General features: G+C 44.7%; 1 protein-coding gene across 1 annotated transcript in view; it reads right to left on the reverse strand.

The window, feature by feature from the left end:
* Window positions 1-18,860, reverse strand: part of KIF26B (kinesin family member 26B) — a 560,184-nt gene that overhangs the window by 328,690 nt on the left and 212,634 nt on the right. The window lies entirely within an intron of this gene.

Here is an 18,860-nt window from a genome sequence, read left to right on the forward strand (position 1 = left end):
GGAGTGCAATGGCACAATCTCAACTCACTGCAACCTTCGCCTCCCAGGTTCAAGCAATTGTCCTGCCTCAGCCTCCTGAGTAGCTTGGATTACAGGTGTATGCCACGATGCCTGGCTAATTTTTGTATTTTTAGTAGAGATGGGGTTTCACCATGTTGGCCAGGGTGGTCTTGAACTCCTGACCTCAGATGATCCGCCCACCTCTGCCTCCCAAAGTGCTGGGAATCCCTTACAGGCATGAGCCATTGGGCCCGGCCTAAGTTGATAATTTTCTAATGTTTTTAACACTAAAAAAGTTAAATATCTGAGGTGATGGATACATTAATTAATCATTTCATATAGTATTCAAAAATCATAATACTATATTGTACCCCATAAATATCTATGTAACTATAATGTGTCAATGTATAATAAATAATTAATGAACTTTTTTTTTTTTAAAGGAGCATCCGTAAGCTGCCTCCCTTCTAAGACACACATTAGAGCAGATCAAGAAAAGGCAATTAGAACAGCCATTGCCCCCACTGGTTTCCCTACACCAAGATGCACTGGTAACAGGCAGAGCCCTGCCTCAAGCATCGGACGCATGGTCCTTTGCGTCCTCAGGAATGAGCACGAGGCCTGCTTCATGTTTGCTGAATGAATGAATACTTGTGTGACCTTATACAGTGTGGCCAGAACATAGCAACACAGCTTATGTCTATTACAGTATTGACAAGGCAGTGGTGCTGTGGAGAGGACCCAGAAGAACTTTAAACTTTAGCTTTAGAATCTCTGACCCACGAGGCTCATCTGTACCCACATCCGATGCACAACAAAGCTTTGCCTCTGACCAGATGCCCACTCACATCTGTCCTGCAAGGGAGAGCCCCACAGACACCCCAGAGCCTATGTGTCCAAAACGGACCTCTTCCCTCGTCTGCTCAGTCTTACTCTTTCAGCTTTCTCTGCACCGGTTAATAGCTCACCGTCCATGCAACACCTGGCACAGAAACCAGAGTCTCAGCCTCACCATCCTCTCTCTTTTCCCACATCCAACAATCTCCAAGGACTTTGGGCTTCGTTCTAAATATCTGTGATCCTGCCTTCGCACACGCAACCCTTCTGCTGCTGTCTTCCTCCTAAGCCAGCGGTCTGCCAACCTCCCTGTCTCCATGTGTTGGAGAAGCAGCCTTCCCCACTACCTGCCTGAGTACACGTGGCTTCACGTCGCCTAACTACCAAGGGCCGTATCTGTAGAGCTAACGGATGAAGTCCATGTTTTGCCCTCTTTAAATGTTTTCCCTTCCTTCTCTGCCTCTTCCCCAGCTCCCGAAAATACCACTCTCATGACAGCTCCACGCCACCCCAGGTTTGCTCTTCTTTCCATCTCTTTATAATCCTGTCCCGAGCTGCCCTCCCAGTGATAACAAACAGGCATGTAGATTCAGGGCACTACAATGTAAAGGTACTCCAGACAGCGTTTAAACGCCTGGTTCTAAGCATGATGTGTTTACAGCATCCATGCACTCAGTAGATGATGCCCATACAGAGATTATACTAATAGCATATATACCTTATAAAACATTTAATGACTAGTTACTGTAATCAATATATTTGTACCAACTAACCCCAAATGTTGCACTGGTCTGTTTTCCACTTAGTCTATTAGTTAGCTGTTAGGAGCTAATTAATTTCTACTTAGAAGAGGTAGCAAGATGTGCAATGTTTAAATAAGTGACTTTCTTTTTAATTACTCTATTTTAGTTCCCATTTTCTTTTCTGCCAAACCTGTTGTGTAAGTTGCTAACAAATGACAGAATGAACTTATTTTCACTGTATCCTTTTATCTCTGTTGCCCACCTATTCTCAGAGATGCAGATAAATGGATAAAATCCAAAAGAGAGGAGTGAGGTGAGGGGGAAAAGTATGAATAATTTACAAGCTAGATGATTAGGTCTTAGAGTGATCAAGAGGTGATGCTGTAATTTAATAGCAAAAAGAAGAAAGAAAAAGACATAAGATGTATGGGGAGATGCGAGGTGAATTAAGGCTGAGGACTACGTAACTTAATATGAACAGTCCTAAACCAAATATATATTCTTACCTAAACCTACACATATATCCTTAATATTTCAAGTCAGACAAAACCAGATTTCCTAAACAAGTTTACTATTAACATAAAACTTTTTATTAATTCATGGTATTTACCAGTCTTCTTAATTTCAACCAATAACAAACTAAATGCTCAATAAAACAGTTGTTGATTAAATGTTCAGGACTCCATAAATATGTGATTCCTCCATGCAGGTGGTGAGGTACTGTCTGTTTCTATCAACTTGTACCTCATTTTCTTTATCTTCAAAATGAGAATGGGCCAGGCATGGCGGTTCATGCTTGTAATCCAGCACTGTGGGAGGTAAAAGTGGGAGGACCACTTGAGCCCAGGAGTTTGAGACTGCGGTGAGCTGTCATCGCACCACAGTATCCAGCTGGGCAACAGAAAGAGATCCTGTCTTGATGAATTAATTAACTAACTAATTAAAATGGGAATAATTTATTTCATAGGAATGTTACCAAGCTTGAATGCATTAAGACACACAAAGCCCTCAGCACAGTGCCTGGCATATAGTAAGTACACAAGTGGTAGCTATAATTATTATTTTTGTTACTGTAATGCTAAGTTAGTGATATTCACAGATGGCCCCCAAAGTGGAGAGACAGTGGACTTGGTGACTGTGGAGAGACAGTGGACTTGGTGACTTTGGAGAGAAAAACAGCCTCTTAAAGCCGGAGCACACTTTCAGGGGAACGGGAAGTGGTAGCTGCTCAAAGGCATCTGCTCCAGGCTGAGAAAACCAAGAGCAGCATGCGACTTCAGTTTTTCTCTGTGCAGGTAGAAAACCTGCCCGAGGTCATACTGAAAGTGGCAGAAGAGGGAATGGAATTAAGATTTTCGTGTTTTGTACTCTCTTTGCTGTCTGCACAGTTTTCCCAAAGGAAAGGCCATTTCAACAGCTGATACACGTTCCGCAAGTTTTAGCAACCCAGGCACACGCTCAGGAACAGTCGGCAAATCACCTTCTCAGTGGAGAGCAGATGGGCAGCCCTTTTTCTAGAAGAATAAAGCCTCTAAATGACACTTATTAGTGGACAGCACCCCTTGCCCTCATTTTGTTCAGAAAGCACCAGCAACCACCGTTCATCCTTTCTACTCATTATTTGTGTGCAAGAACTTTCATTTCTCTGCTACCAATCCTTCTCCTACCTCCTAATGGACTCATCAAAGTGGCTGCTGCTTCTAAGTTGCCAGTTTCATAAACTATGATGAAGCACTGGCTGTTTGAACAGGGTGGAGAGAGTGGGCCACCTAGCCTAATAGCAGCAGTTAATCCCTGGAAGCACCTGCATTCTATCAAAAAGGCTATTTACATGAGAAAGTACAATCTGTCTTCAGAGGAAAATAAGACACCGTTGTCTTGAACAGAAACTCCAATATACAGTCTCAGCTGCCTTTGAAGTAGGCTGGGAATGAATCTCTAAGCTGGAGAGTGGACCCTGCACGAAGGCTGTGTTCAGGATATTCATCATGAGATTACTGCTAAAAACACACGGATACCGTGATCAGACATGAGGGATGCCTCGGTTTTCTAAATTCACCAATTCCACCGCTATTTTTCAGGGATACTGTGTTCAGACGTGAGGGATGCCTCAGTTTTCTAAATTCACCAATTCCACCGCTATTTTTCAGGGATACTGTGTTCAGACGTGAGGGATGCCTCGGTTTTCTAAATTCACCAATTCCACTGCTATTTTTCAGGGGCATGTTAATTATTTTAGGTATGTCTGCCTCACCTTTAAATGTGTTGCCTTCGGGCTGCAATAAGCAGAGAGCCATGCTCTGTGAGTAATCTGTGTGGGTTGACTTTATAGAGCTTCTCAGGTCAGAGTTTGCCTCTCTCTCTCTCTCTCTCTCTGTATATATATATACATATACATATATATGTGTGTGTGTATATATATAAAATATATATTTATTCACTAAAAATAATTTATATATAAATTATATATAAATATATGTAAGTATATATTTAGTAAAATTGTGACACACATAAAAATAATTTATATATATACAATATAGAATATACATATATAATTTAAAACCAGTGCTAGCCAGGAGTGGTGGCTCACGCCTGTAATCCCAGCACTTTGGGAGGCTGAGGCGGGTGGATCACCTGAGGTCGGGAGTTCAAGACCAGCCTGACCAACATGGAGAAACCCCGTCTGTACTAAAAATACAAAATTAGCCGGGCGTGGTGGTGCATGCCTGTAATCTCAGCTACTCGGGAGGCTGAGGCAGGAGAATCGCTTGAACCCAGAAGGCGGAGATTGTGATGAGCTGAGATTGTGCCATTGCACTGCAGCCTGGGCAACAAGAATGAAACTCCGCCTCAAAAACAAGACAAAACAAAAAACAACACACACACACACACACACACACAAACCTGTGCTTAGAACAGTGCACAGAACCAAAAACAATTTATTTCTTTTAGAATAATGAACTTAATCTTCACAGCAATCTTAGGCCATAGATGCTATACTAGGGGATAGATACTATCCCCATTCTATGGAAGAGGAAATTGAGGCTTTGAGTGGTCAAGTAATTTACCAAATATTACTCAGCTTACCAATGGCCAAGAGACATGAAAAGATGCTCAACATCACTCATGATGAGGGAAACGCAGATCCACACCACAATGAGATGCCACCTCACACCCATTAGGATGGCTACTGTGAAGAGGAAAAAGGTACTGGGGAGGGTATGGAGAAACTGGAACCCGTATGCACTCTTGTGGGAGTGTAAAATGGGGCCGCTACTATGGAAAACAGTATGGCGGCTCCCCAACAAATTAAAAACAGAACCACCATATGACCAGCCGTTCTACTTCTGCATATATCCAAAAGAATTGAAAGCAAGGTTTCAAAGAAACATGTGTACACCCATGTTCACAGCAGAATTATTCACAAGAACCAAGAGATGGAAGCAACTCAATGTTGATACATTAATGGATAAACAAAATGTTGTATATACATACAGCAGCATACTATTCAGCCTTTAAAAGGAAGGAAATTCTGACATATGACACAATACAGATGAAACTTGAGGACATTATGCCAAGTGCAATAGGCCATTAACCAAAGGAGAAGTTCTGTGTGATCCCACTTATATGAGGTACATAGAGCAGTCAGATTCACGGAAACAAAGTGGAATGGTGGTTGCCAGGAGCTGGTGGGAGGGAGAATGGGCAGTGAGTGTTGAAAGGGTGTGGAGTTGCGGTTTGGGGAGATGCAGAGCATTCTGGAGGTGGATGGATGGTGGTGATGGATGCACATCATGTCAATGTACCTAATGCCATGGAAGAGTCAGGGGTGTCCAATCTTTTGGCTTCCCTGGGCCACATTGGAAGAAGAAGAATTGTCTTAGGCCACACTTAAAAAACACTGACACTAATGATAGCTGATGAGTTAAAAAACAAAAAGAAAACACCAAAAAAATCTCGTAATGTTTTAAGAAAATTTACGAACTAGTGTTGGGCTGCGTTCAAAGCCATCCTGGGCCTCATGTAGCCTGCAGGCTGCGGGTTGGACAAGCTTGATGAACTGTACACTTAAAAATGATTCAGATGACACATTTTTTGTATGAGGCATATTTTACCACAATTAAAACAACAACAACAAACATTCCTCAGCTACTAAGCAGGTGAGCCAGCACTCACATGCAGATCTGTGTGGTCTTTCTACCAGGCCAAAACCCAGCTCCATTCTCACAGAAGATCTGTTCAGGCCACGGGTCCTTTCTGAAGGACAGATGTTGGGACACTGAATTTAACCCTTCACTACTGTGTTAAAGACCATGCTACTGACAGGGAGATGGCCCTGTCTCCTTTGATGAAGCTTAGGACATAGAAATACTTTACGGTGGGATTCTACCAGGACCACTCAGCTTCTTAGGTTGGCTAAAGTATGTCTCACTAGATGGCAGCATTGCCCACACAGCCTTTTTTTTTTTTTTTTCATTTTTTTGGCCCATCAGTGTCTTTTGGTTTTAACTCCACCAACCTCCCCACCTCCCAAGGAGGAGATACAATACAGCGCATTGAGTTCTAAACTGCTATGCAGAGGAATAAGACGAGAAACCTGGCTTGGAAATCCTAGGCACCCCAAATTGCCCCCAAAGAAATCACGTCAGGAGCGTGTGCGGTGGGTGACCCTCCCCAGGAGGCCTGCAAATCTGACCTACCTGAGGAATCGGTCCCCTTCCCTCCAGAGAGGGGCTGGGGCAGGGGCAGGGGCAAATGCATGGGAGACCTGTGTTTGACTCCCATCGCTGTCACTTCCTAGCCGTGTGACCTGGCACAGGTTGCCTGACAGGCCTGGGCCTCAGTTCTGTCATTTGTAATTCTTGAGGGCTGCCTTCTAGTCTTGCTTCCAACCATGTCTGTTGCTTGAACCAAAAGGGAGCACGTCATGAACAAGCGGGTGGGGTCAACCTCCCTGGCGACGCAGCGCCTTGCAACCTAATGGACGGTGGGGAGCAGCCTAGTGAAGGTGACGGAAACCATCAGGCTGGCTCAGATGAGTCATCTAATTAGACAACTCCCAGCCACAGCCTTGAATATAGACATGGCTGCTGCTGTCTTTGCTTTTCATATGGAATCTTTTCTTCTCCCCAGTGTCTCAGTCATTGCCCAGGCTCTCAGATGAGCAATGGAGGGATATGTTAACTCCTTGGGGCCAGTGGTGCTGCAGAAATGGACTAAGTCTCCAGAGTCCCAAAATTAGTGACTAATATGCTTCTAAACACCTAAATGACTCCCTCGGAGTGACTTAAGCATATGAAATATATGACTCATTAACTAATCCTCACAAATACCTCTATAAGATAAAGGCATGCTAATTCATCACACTAAAGACTGTTAGCACAGTAAAATCTCAATTAGAAATGAATTAGGTGTATGTCTGGGGTGGGGTAGGTGAGGACTTTTTTTTTTTTTTTTTTTGAGACGGAGTCTTGCTCTGTCGCCCAGGCTGGAGTGCAATGGCACAATCTCGGCCCACTGCAACCTCTGCCGCCCAGGTTCAAGCGATTCTCCTGCCTCAGCCTCCTGAGGAGCTGGGATTACAGGCACATGCCACCATGCCCGGCTAATTTTTGTGATTTTAGTAGAGACGGGGTTTCAGCATCTTAGCCAGGCTGGTCTTGAACTCCTGACCTCAGGTGGTCCACCTGTCTCGGCCTCCCAAAGTGCTGGGATTACAGGCATGAGCCACCGCGCCCAGCCGAGGACATTTCAATTTTCCAATTTATCGAAACTTGCAAATTATATAATAATTTTAAAAGAAAGGTTTATATTTTATAAATACATAAAAGAATAAGAAAGCAAACATATTAATAATATACCATAAGCATATAAATAAGGAAACCAAGAATGAAAGGGCTGAGTCCTGTGTTTCAAAGAGTTCGGTAAGAATCACAAACCAAAAAAAAAAAAAATCATAAACTAGGCCTGAATTGCTTGATATTTCAAATGAATTCCAAAATAATAACGTTTGACTTGTTTGGGTTATTTTAAATGTGACCTGTCCACTACGCTGTAAAATTTTAAATGATTCGAATCTATTTGCTGCTTTCCCTCCTCCCTTAGAAAGATCCCCAAATATGGGGGAAAGCTGGTCAATGAGCCTTTCAGTATTTTATTAATTCACTAATGATAAGATGAGATCACATCTACTTAAAATATGACATTCTCACACGAGATGTGATGTACATATGGAAAGTTGATTTTTTGGCAATATGTCAAGGAGGGAATGTTTTCAGATTTGCAGGATAACATTTATTTTATGTGCTTGATATTCACTTTATGAAATCGGTGATTGATGTCTTTTCATCTACCACTGGCTCTTACAATGGAAAAGAGGGTCCTGATTCCATTTAACTTGAGTCACATGAACTTGAGTTGAGTAAAAGAAAATGGCGCTCAGGGTTCAATCAACTTCACGGAGAAGTCGCCATGTGTCACACACAGCACTAAGTATGCAAAACACGCCCTCTCACATGATCCCAACAACAGCTCTGGAAGTTTCCACTCTGCAGAGGAGGAAATTCAGGCACATAGCAGTTAAGAAGCCCGCTTGAGGTCACACAGTCAGCAAGGAACCTGGTGTTTTATTTCTGGTGCATGAGCAGCAAATCCAGCATGACCCCAACCTCGCATTGTGTGAGATTTGGATAAAATCATTGATGAGTATCAGCCTCAGACTTTCTAAAACGATCTGTTTTCTTTGTCATTAAAATGAAAAAAAGCAGTAGCTGTTGTTTCCCCCTTGGCCTGCTCACCATGGAGCCTGCATACTCCCTGGCTCTTTTCTTCAACCCATAGGAAAGTGAAAATTCAGCCTGAGGGAACAAGGTCTGGGGAGGGTGGCTGAGTGAGAAAGGATGTGGGCAGACCTCTAACACACAAGATGACTGTGAAAAGCATCTACATCTAGGCAATCTTCTCTCCCACCTGTTTCACCCCCTGTGCAGGGATGCTCAGCTCTGCCCCCAACCCAAGCTTTGCCTGGGAGGGGAAAATAACTCCTCCCTTGCTTGGGTGATAATAGCCACATTCCCACCACCCCCCACCTCCCCACCTAACCCCTCTCACCCACATCAAAAAGGGGGAGGGATGGTAACTATTAATAGTAACTAAGAAATTCCCCTTGAAGGCACACAGCATCTTACCTGCTGTTTCTAGCCTCCATTTAGAGCCTAGAAATGTTACTAAAGATAAAAACAAAAAATACAGACCAAATTATCAGCTTGATCAGTAGAGAAGGAACAAGGCTCCCCCAGCAGCAGTCTGATTAGGCTCGCAACTTAAATTTATCTACTCTCAGGTGGTGGCCCAAGAAGTGCTGTTTACATTTATGTCTGTGGTTGTGAAAGCACAAATGACTTACAAGGTATTCTGTAAGTTCAGAAGAGGAGGCTGTTATTCTATGAAAAACCCATGCATACACGTTGATCGCTGACTTTGTCCCTGAGCATTTTTTCATTTTGTCTGGCTCTTGAGAGGTTCCCCTCCAGTATAAGGATGTATGCAGGTATGACACGTCCCTCCCTCTCTCTACTTGGCCCGTTTTTATCTTTTCCACTTGTTCCTTTTTTTCCTCCAAGCAAAGAACATGAATGAGAATCCTCCACTGCTGACCAGCCGTGGATGCTGCATCTGTTCTTCTTCAGAAGTGGTTCAGCAAGGAAAGAGCCCGCATGTACCTTTTACCTCTGCAACTTCACTTTTCTTCTTTTTATTTATCTATCTTATCTAGCTAGCTAGTTATCTGTCTGTCTGTCTGTCTGTCTATCTATTTAGAATGTGACCTTATTTGGAAATAGGGTCTTTGAAGATGTAATTATTAGATAGGTGCAAAAGTAATTGCAGAGATTGCTATGATTTTTAATGGCAAAACCCACAATTGCTTTTGCACCCATACAGTAGTTAAGGATTGAGATGAGATCCTACTGGATTGGGGTAGACTCTAAACCCAATGGCTTTTGTCCTTATAGAAAAGAAGAGGACACAGCGAGACCCAAGGCAGAGATTGGAGGGATGCCTCAGAAGCCAAGGAATGCCTGGAGCCAACAGAAGGGCGAGGAAGGACTCTTCCCTGGGGCCTTCAGAGGAAGCACAGCACGGCCGACACCTTGATTTCAGACTTGCAGTCTCCAGAACTATGAGAATACATTTTTGTTGCTTTTAAAGCCACAGGCTGGGGGCGGTGGCTCACGCCTGTAATTCCAGCACTTTGGGAGGCTGAGGCGGGTGGATCACCTGAGGTCGGGAGTTCGAGACCAGCCTGACCAACATGGTGAAACCCTGTCTCAACTAAAAATACAAAAATTAGCCAGGCGTGGTGATGCGTGCCTGTAATCTCAGCTACTCAGGAGGCTGAGGCACGAGCATCACTTGAACCCAGGAGGCAGAGGTTGCAGTGAGCCAGGCACAGTGGCTCACGCCTGTAATCCCAGCACTTTGGAAGGCTGAGGCAGGCAGATCACCTGAGGTCAGGAGTTCGAGACCATCCTGGCCAACATGGTGAAACCCTGTCTCTACTAAAAATACAAAAATTAGCTGGGTGTGGTGGTGGGCACCTGTAATCCCAGCTACTCAGGAGGCTGAGGCAGGAGAATCACTTCAACCTGGGAGGCGGAGGTTGCAGTGAGCCAAGATTGTGCCACTGCACTCCAGCCTGGGCGATAGAGCAAGACTCAGTCTCAAAAAAAAATAAATAAAAAATGAAAAAATAAAGCCACACAGTTAGTAGTAAATTGTGATGGCAGCCATAAGAAACAAACACCTGTCTCTCAGCCCATCACTCATCTATCCACACACATTCATTGTTCTCTTCCCTGTACCTATTACGCCAGTGCCAGATAAATTCTTCCTTAACACTGTGGTTCTTGGACCTGGCCAAGTTCAAAGCAAGGCCTGGGTCCCACCTGCAGATATTCTCATTTAATTCGCCTGGGGCATGGCTTAGGCATTAGGATTTTTTTTTTTTTTTAATCTCCCAAGTAATTCTAGTGTGAAGCCAAAATTGAGAATTCCTGCTTTCAGGCAAAGAAATCTTCCCATTCCCCTGCTCCGGAATCCCCATTGACTGTGTCCTGCCTACCAGATAAAACGTGATACCAGCAAACACTCACATGCTGCTCTACAACGTCCAAAGGGCATTCAAGTGCATGCATTATGAAGATCTTTACCAGATGAGGTAAGAATTATTGCTGGGGCAGTTCTGTGAGATCTCCTTCTATCAGATCAAAAGGCCTCTAGCAAAGATGAACTTCCTTCTACATGAAATTCAGTGAAGTCTCTCCTTCCCCTCCCGTTCCTTCCATCCCTCCCACCCCCAGCTTGGAATGATTTCTGCAGTTTCAACAGTATGAGACTTACGTAATTGTAATGACTAGCTACCAATGGGGAGTGGCTGTGGTGTGCTACTTATTATGATTCTATAACAATAGGGAAATCTGAGACAATCGCAAACCAGCGGTGCAGTATGAGTAACCTCTCATTCTGTGGTGGCACCCAGATGAAAGAATCTGACTTGTGCATGGACCAGCCGATCCGCAGGGTAACGGGGTTTGTTGTGTGAGATGAAAAGCCCACGTTCTTGCTGTCCTGCAGGTTTCTGCAGGGACTCCTTGGTCTGTAGACCCCATCCCGCTTCTCCTTACCAAGCTTTTCAGTTAACGGAAAGCTCACCAGTTGTAATAGCTTCCCATTGCTGCTGAAGCAAAATAGCACACATTTAGCAGCTTCAAACAACATAAACTTACCCTCTTAAAGTTCTGGAGACCAGAACTCAAAAATGGCCCTGCAGGGCTGGCTTCTTCTGGAGGCTCTAGGGGAGAATCAGACCCTTGCCGTCCCCAGCTTCTAGAGGTTCCTTCTTCCATCATCAAAGCCAACAGATTTGTATCTCTCTCCTCTCTGACCTCTGCTTCTGTCCTTCCACCTCCTCTCTCTGGTTCTGATCCTCCTGCCTTCCTCTTTAAGGATCCTTGTAATTACATTGAGTCCACCCAGATAGTCTAAAATGATCTCCTTGGCCGGATGTGGTGGTTCATACCTGTAATCCCAGCACTTTGGGAGGCTGACGCAGGCAGATCACCTGAGGTCAGGAGTTTGAGACCAGCCTGGACAACATAGTGAAACCTCATCTCTACTAAAAATACAAAAATTAGCCGGACATGGTGGTCCATGCCTGTAATCCCGAGGTTGAGGCAGGAGAATCGCTTGAACCTGGGAGGTGGAGGTTGCAGTGAGTCGAGCTCGCACCATTGCACTCCAGCCTGGGCGGCAGAGTGAGACTCCGTCTCAAAAAATAATAATAAAATTAAATTAAATGATCCCCCATCTCAAGATCCTTGGCTTAATCACATCTGCAGAGGCCCTTTTACCATGTAAGGTAACACATCCACAGATTGCGGGGATTAGGGTGTGGGCATCGTTGGGGGGCCCCTATTCAGTCTACCACACCAAGCAAACGCCCAGATTGAACGTATTTTTGAATTTTCCTAATGAAGTCTGGGTGTTCCCTTCAGACCACGGCCCCATCCATATTCATAAGCTGTGACTACCCTTTTGGAATTTCACCCTGAACACTCTAGCCTTGAGAAATGTGTGTCCATGACCAAATATACAAATTGATTCTTTTTTCCGTGTTCATAATTTGTCAAAAAGCATAAAGATACATAACCTAATATCCCTTTGACCATCTACAAACAGGAGAAAACAAAACCCATGGTCTTAAGAATCTCTTCCACGTCATCATTTGTCTAATCGTGGCATCTTACACTATTGCCTGATGGGACAGACACGGCAGCAAGTGGGAAGCAGGTGACCCCAGTGCTGGCCCAAGAAGGGGTGTGCTGCATATTTCAGGGCACAAGTGGCTGGATGAGTCCTCAAGAGCTGCGAAGAACGTGGATGAAAATCCTATACTCCTGACCTGCTGGAAACACCCACCCCTGTTCCTTCTTGAAAAGTGGTTCGGCCGGGAAGAGCACGTGTACACCTCATCTCCCGACATCAGCCATACTAGAACACACGCTTCTGCTTTCCCTGAAGCCGCAATCGGCAAAGCCTCTGAGTACAGCAGCACTTGGTGGGCCTCCCAGAGCCTCACCTTCCTCCTGCAGGGACGCTTGGAAGTCCTGTAGCACCAAGATCCCCCAGGGCTTCTGATCTCGGAGGAGCAGGTGTTATGCACCGCAGAGGTCCTGTCATTTAGCAAACCTTGATATATGTTGAGGTTGGTGTTGCTTTTACATCCTTTTGTGCCCATATATATAAATTTTTTTTTTGAGATAGGGTCTCGCGTCTCTGTCACCCAGGTTACAGGCAATGGTACAATCACATCTTCCTGCAGCCTGGAACTCCTGGGCTCAAGGAACCCTCTCGCCTCACCCTCCCGGGTAGCTGGGACTATAGGCATGCCACCACGCCTGGCTGATTTTTTATTTCTGTGTAGAGAAGGGGTTTTACTATGTTGCCTAGGCTGGTCTCTAACTCCCGGCCTCAAGCAGTTCTCACCTTGGCCTCCCAAAGTGCTGAAATTACAGGCACGAGCCACCGTGCCCAGACTGTGCTCATATCTTAAAATGTAAAGTCCAGTAATGGCTGTGCTTCATAGGCGCAATCATTTCTAAAGCTGTAATAGAGACTACCTCATGATGACTTCAGCCAGTGTTCAGTCCAGCATTACCTCTCACATTCATTCCAATGCATGTTTTTAGAGAAAGCAGGAAAAATTGTATCAAGAGCATTTTCCTGCAACTCAAGGAATGCACATGGACGACCTTCATTGCATCAACGGTCCACTACGGATTTATTACTCGTATATTAAGCTAACATCTTCTGAATTTTCTTGGCAAGTTCAATCGAGTGAAACCCTATGAAACAAAGTTCTTCTATCCTTTCAAATGCCCCTGTATTGAGTGTGGCATCGAAATGCCAGCGAGCTTCTTTCCACTGCATCTAAGGATTTATTAAGTGTGATTAAGACACTTCAGGTTAAAGATTAGCTTGGAATCAAATAACTGGTGGTTTCCACCTAAATCCTTGGGTTCTAGATAGGTCTTTGGCCTGGAATACTTTCCTAAACTAGGGCCAGTCATGGAAAGTAATTGTAGTCCATCCCTGAGATAGGAGCTGTCTCTAACAAAGAACAACATTTTCACGTTAGCTGCTGTGAGGGACGTGAGAATAAAATGAGTCCCCGTTGTCCAAGAGTGTGTGATTTAGCAAAAGAGATCAGACTAGGATTTAGAAAACTCTGAACAAAAGAAGCTTCAAATCTCTCAGCCTCAGGTTTCTCCTCTGGTAAATGAAAGGGTTGAAATAGATAATTTATACCGGTATTCCTGCTTTATAGTTCATAAAATATTTTCACACCTTCTTCTTAATTGTTCCCTATAATCACCCCATGAGGTAGGAATTTCATAGGTGAGGAACTAGACTAAGATGTCAAGCTACTAAACTGGTTTAATAGTTGGTGGGACCACAGGCTTGAACTAGGTAAGACTCTGTCTCCAAATTTCCTACCATGATGCAAAAGCCAGTTACCATCCTACAGAGGTGCATTCCAACACCAACATCACCAACATCCTATAATTCCGTGTGTTATGTGTACAGTCTTTCCTGCAGTTATTGACTATAATAAATGTTAATCAGGCAAAAGCAGCTGCCATTCAAAAAGAGGTAACTAATCTGTAGTTGATTACAAGGAACTAATCTAGACACATCCTTTCAAAGTCACAATTTCATGTGGTCAAATGAAGGTTGTAACACATGGCTACAAAGACGAGGAACAATAGACACTGGGCCTACTTGGGGGTGGAGGGTGGGAGGAGGGTGAGGATCGGAAAACCACCTTTTGGGTACTATGCTCACTACCTGGGTGACAAAATCATTTGTACATCAAACCCCAGTGACACACAATTTACCCACATAACAAACCTGCACGTGTACCCCCAAACCAGAAATAAAAGTTGGAAGAAAAAAGATGAAGATTCTAGAGCAGTGATTCCCAACCTTTTTGGCACCAGGGACCAGCTTCATGGAAGACAAATAGGGCGCGGAGGTGGGATGAAACTGCTCCACCTCAGATCATCAGGCATTAGATTCTCGTAAGGAGCATGCAACCTAGATCCCTCACATGCCCAGTTCACAGTAGGGTTTCTGCTCCTAGGAGAACCTAATGGCACTGCTGCTCTGACAGGTGATGGAGCTCAGGAGGTAATGCCCACCCACCCGCCAGTCACCTCCTGCTCTGCGGCTGGCTCCTTAACAGGCCACAGAGTGGTATCAGTCTGTGGCCTGGGGTCTGGGGACCCCTGCGCTAGAGAATTTTCTGCTTTCTCTGTGTGTGTATACATTGTGCTAAATGTCTGCAGATGAACAGAAGAAAGTCTTTCTTTGAAAGCCCGTCTTATAATCTCCTATTAAATCAATTTTCTAAGATATTTAATGAGAATTATCTTTGTGGTTTGTTCAACATTTTTGATGTCATCTCAGTACTTCCTAAATCACTCTTTTTAAAATCTCTCTGGATCGATTCCTATTTATCTGAGATGCTTACAGGTTCCTGGTCTTTCTGAAGGTACTTTAGAAACGTGAAGGATATAGCAAACGAGAATCAAGAATCTTCCTACTGCAACCTTTGGAGATTATTACACAGTGGTGTGGGTCACAGGGATTGAGGGATTCGAGGGACCTTTCTATCACCCACGTGACGCAGATTTCACCAGGCTCACTGCTGGAAAGCCTGTCCGCATCGTTTTCATCCTTGCTACGTCGAAATTGCAGAAAGGCAGAGTCGTCTTCTCCCTCATTTCTAGAGGCTCAGGTCCCGCGGGTGTGGAGCCGCACCCTTGGTAGTGACAAGGTCTAGATGCTTCTCTGCCCGGGGAATGGCTCTGGCACTGATCCAGAGGCCATCTGCTCTGTGGGGAGGGAAGTGGGAGTATGGGTAAGCAGGAAAAATGAGGTCAGCTTTCAGAGCAGTCAACCGTCTCTGACGAGCTGGCTAGACTGCGAACTGTACAATATTTACTGCAGGGAGATGTCCGCAACAGGAGACACTCAGTCTGGCCAGACCCAGAGCCCCCACCCCAGGGCATCAGGACGACACAGTCACAACACAGGGGACGCAGATTCATAGCCAGGCACCAAATCTCTTTATCCCAGAGAGATTTCCTCTGGTCCCTTTATTGCTGAGGGGAAATGCATGAATTGGTCTGTTCTGGAGTTGGAAAGAAGCAACAGAACATACCCAGGATGACCACAAGTTGGTGGCTTGTGTGAATCTTGGTTGTATCTGGCTTTGCCACATCGGGCGGGATTAGGAGCCTGTCTGCATGCCCCCAAAGCACCGCGGCATCTCTTCACCTCTGCACTCACCTGCCTTCTGTCCCACTGCAAGGACCTCAGGACAGGAACCAGGGTTTCCAGTCCAAGGCTGCAGCCCCACCCACCACCTAGCACAGTGCCTGGTACTTGGTTAGAGATTAATAAATACTTGTACAGCAAATTCTCTTTCATCTGAGTTTGGGAAGTAAGAGGAAGAACAGAATCATTGCACAAATAAAAGAAACGCACAAATAATCCCTAATTGGCCGTTTAAGCAGCATCTTCAGTGTTTCCGCCTTACACACAAACTTTCACCTCACTTTGAATATTTTATAGGAAAGCACCAGTTTCATGCTCCTCTGTCCTCGCTCATCAGCGCTGGCGCAGCCGCCGAGTCTTCTAACCGGCCCCTGCCACATGTGACAAGAGCTTCGGAGTCCTGGAAGGTGAAATGTGAGTTGTCTGTGTAACACGAGTATGTGGCTCACACAACCCAGGGATGTGTTGAAACTATGGTCTGGGTAAAAGGATGTTCACCTGAGCATTGTATTTATAGTAGCAAAGACCTAAGTTCTAATTAATTGATGTTTGGTTATATATTAGGTTGGTGCAAAAATCATTGCGGTTTTTGCCATTGAAATGACAAAAACCGCAATGACTTTTGCACCAACCTAATAAATTAGGACATCTCCAGAGCGTGGAAAATATTCATATAATGAAATATCCTACTGCTAAAGATAATATTTTAGGGAAACATATAGTGGCATGGGGAAATGTACCCAATGTATTAAGTGAACTGCAGGTCACAGAATTGAACCTGGTCACAATTTTACAAATTGTGAGTGTATGAAACGCTAGGAGGAAGTATCCCCAAATGTTACATAGTTTATATCCGGGTGACATCGACTTTTAAAGTCTCATTTAAACTTTCTCATGTATTTTAAATTTTATTTTACAACAAATATGTTACTTTTGATAATTTTCTAAATGGTATATTTTAAAACTGCAAACAAAAAAAAGCAAATTATCCCATGATGCAAAGAAGCCCTTCTCTGTTCCTGCCCTAGAAGGTTACTTCCAAGATTAGAACGTGAAGCACCGCACAGGACGCCACTGGTTCCTCATTATATTTATATACACATCCCAGAAGATTCTATCCAAAAGTCTAGGGGCAGTGAGGCCCCTGCAGGTAAAACGAGTTCTTTTCTTTGTGACACCAGGTCTGAAAAGGAACCATATCTGGAAAAGATGTTGGCAGCTTACTTTGGGGTAGCCTAGGAAAGTTGGAAGAAACTGCGGTAGGCAAAGCCATTCCCTGGGCAAGGGGAGAGCTGGTGCTAGTTCTGCCATTGGCTGTGTGGCCACAATCAGTCCATTTCTCTAAGCATCATATTCCTTATCTGTAAAAGGAAGGTCTAACACCTGCCCCACCTACCTCATAGGCCTACTGTGGGGTTAAAGGAAATAATCCATATGTTAGATTTTGTAAATTAGAAAGCACCCAGTTAAGTGAAAATTTCGACCGTCCAAGAATGCTAATATCTTAGGATAATGATCAACGTTTCCCACTTTCTTTCAAGATAGCAAGAGACATGAACACTCTCAAACATTCTAGAGAAAGTCACCCGGCATTTTATCAACCGCATTTAACTCACTTCACGTTTCCCTGTATCTCGTCCGGCGTAACAAAACTATGCTAAGTGTTCACTCGACTTGTTCCTTTTTCTCCTTGGCTCACGGGTAGATTGGCTTCCCCAGCTTCACCAGTGGGAAGGTGAGGTCAAGAGACTAAACTGTCTGTCTGTGTCTCTCTCTCTCTGTCACTCTTCTTTTTTCCCAATTCAGAGTCTTGCTCTGTCACCAGGCTGGAGTGCAGTGCTGCTGGAGTGCAGTGGTGCAATCTCGGCTCACCGCAGCCTCCGCCTCCTGGGCTCAGGCGATCTTCCCGTTTCAGCCTCCCAAGTAGCTGACACTACAGGCACATGCCACCATACTTGGCTAATTTTTGTATTTTTTTTAATAGAGACGGGTATTCGCCAGGATGCCCAGGCTGGTCTTCAACTCCTGTGCTCAAGCAATCCACCCACCTCGGCCTCCCACAGTGCTGGGATTACAAGTGTGAGCCACCATGCCCAGCAAAGACTGGATTCTTGTCACTGGAATATAGATGTAAGCAACATACATCACTTCCAGGCAAAGCTGGGCCCCAAATCCTCCTGTGAGATCCTCCACACACTCTCTCTTCCCTCATTTCCTGGCTGGTTACAGAAGGTCTGGTGAAGGACTCTTGAGGCCCCTGGAAGATGGTGACGCATTTGGTGGAAGAAGTCTGAGTACTCACATCACAGCGGAAGGCCACCTACCAAACACCCCCTATGACAGACCCAAGTGAGAAATAACCTGAGGTCTCTAGTCTGAGTCCTCACATCACAGCAGAAGGCCACCTACCAAACACCCACCATGACAGACCCAAGTGAGAAAAAGCCTGAGGTCTCCAGGATCATTTGCTGTATGTACCAACTATCTTCTCTGAGTAATACACCCTTGACCGTGGCCGCCTCTCCATTCCAGTGACGGTCAATGCTCTCTGCTGCTTCCCACACCCCTGATGCAGGGGATATGGAGGCCACTTACATTAAAAATCCAGTCCTCATCCAACAGAAAACTCGCCCAGGCAAAATTAGAACATCTTTAAAGATTCCCTGGGAGATTTAAGACCTGTGTTTTATTTCTATGGGGAAACTTGGGGGCGTGTTCTAATTTAAATAACTGAAAAGGAAGAAACAGTTTTGGCAGCCCAATCCCAGTAGTTCTTAAGGTGAGTTGCAAATAGAAAAGAATTTGGGTCTGTCAAGGGAGGAGAGGTTAAGAAGGGCGTCTACACCTCTTTTGGAAGGTATAGACAGGGAAGGCAGAGTG

Source organism: Pan paniscus, chromosome 1, assembly GCF_029289425.2.
Source record: "Pan paniscus chromosome 1, NHGRI_mPanPan1-v2.0_pri, whole genome shotgun sequence".
NCBI lineage: Eukaryota > Metazoa > Chordata > Mammalia > Primates > Hominidae > Pan > Pan paniscus.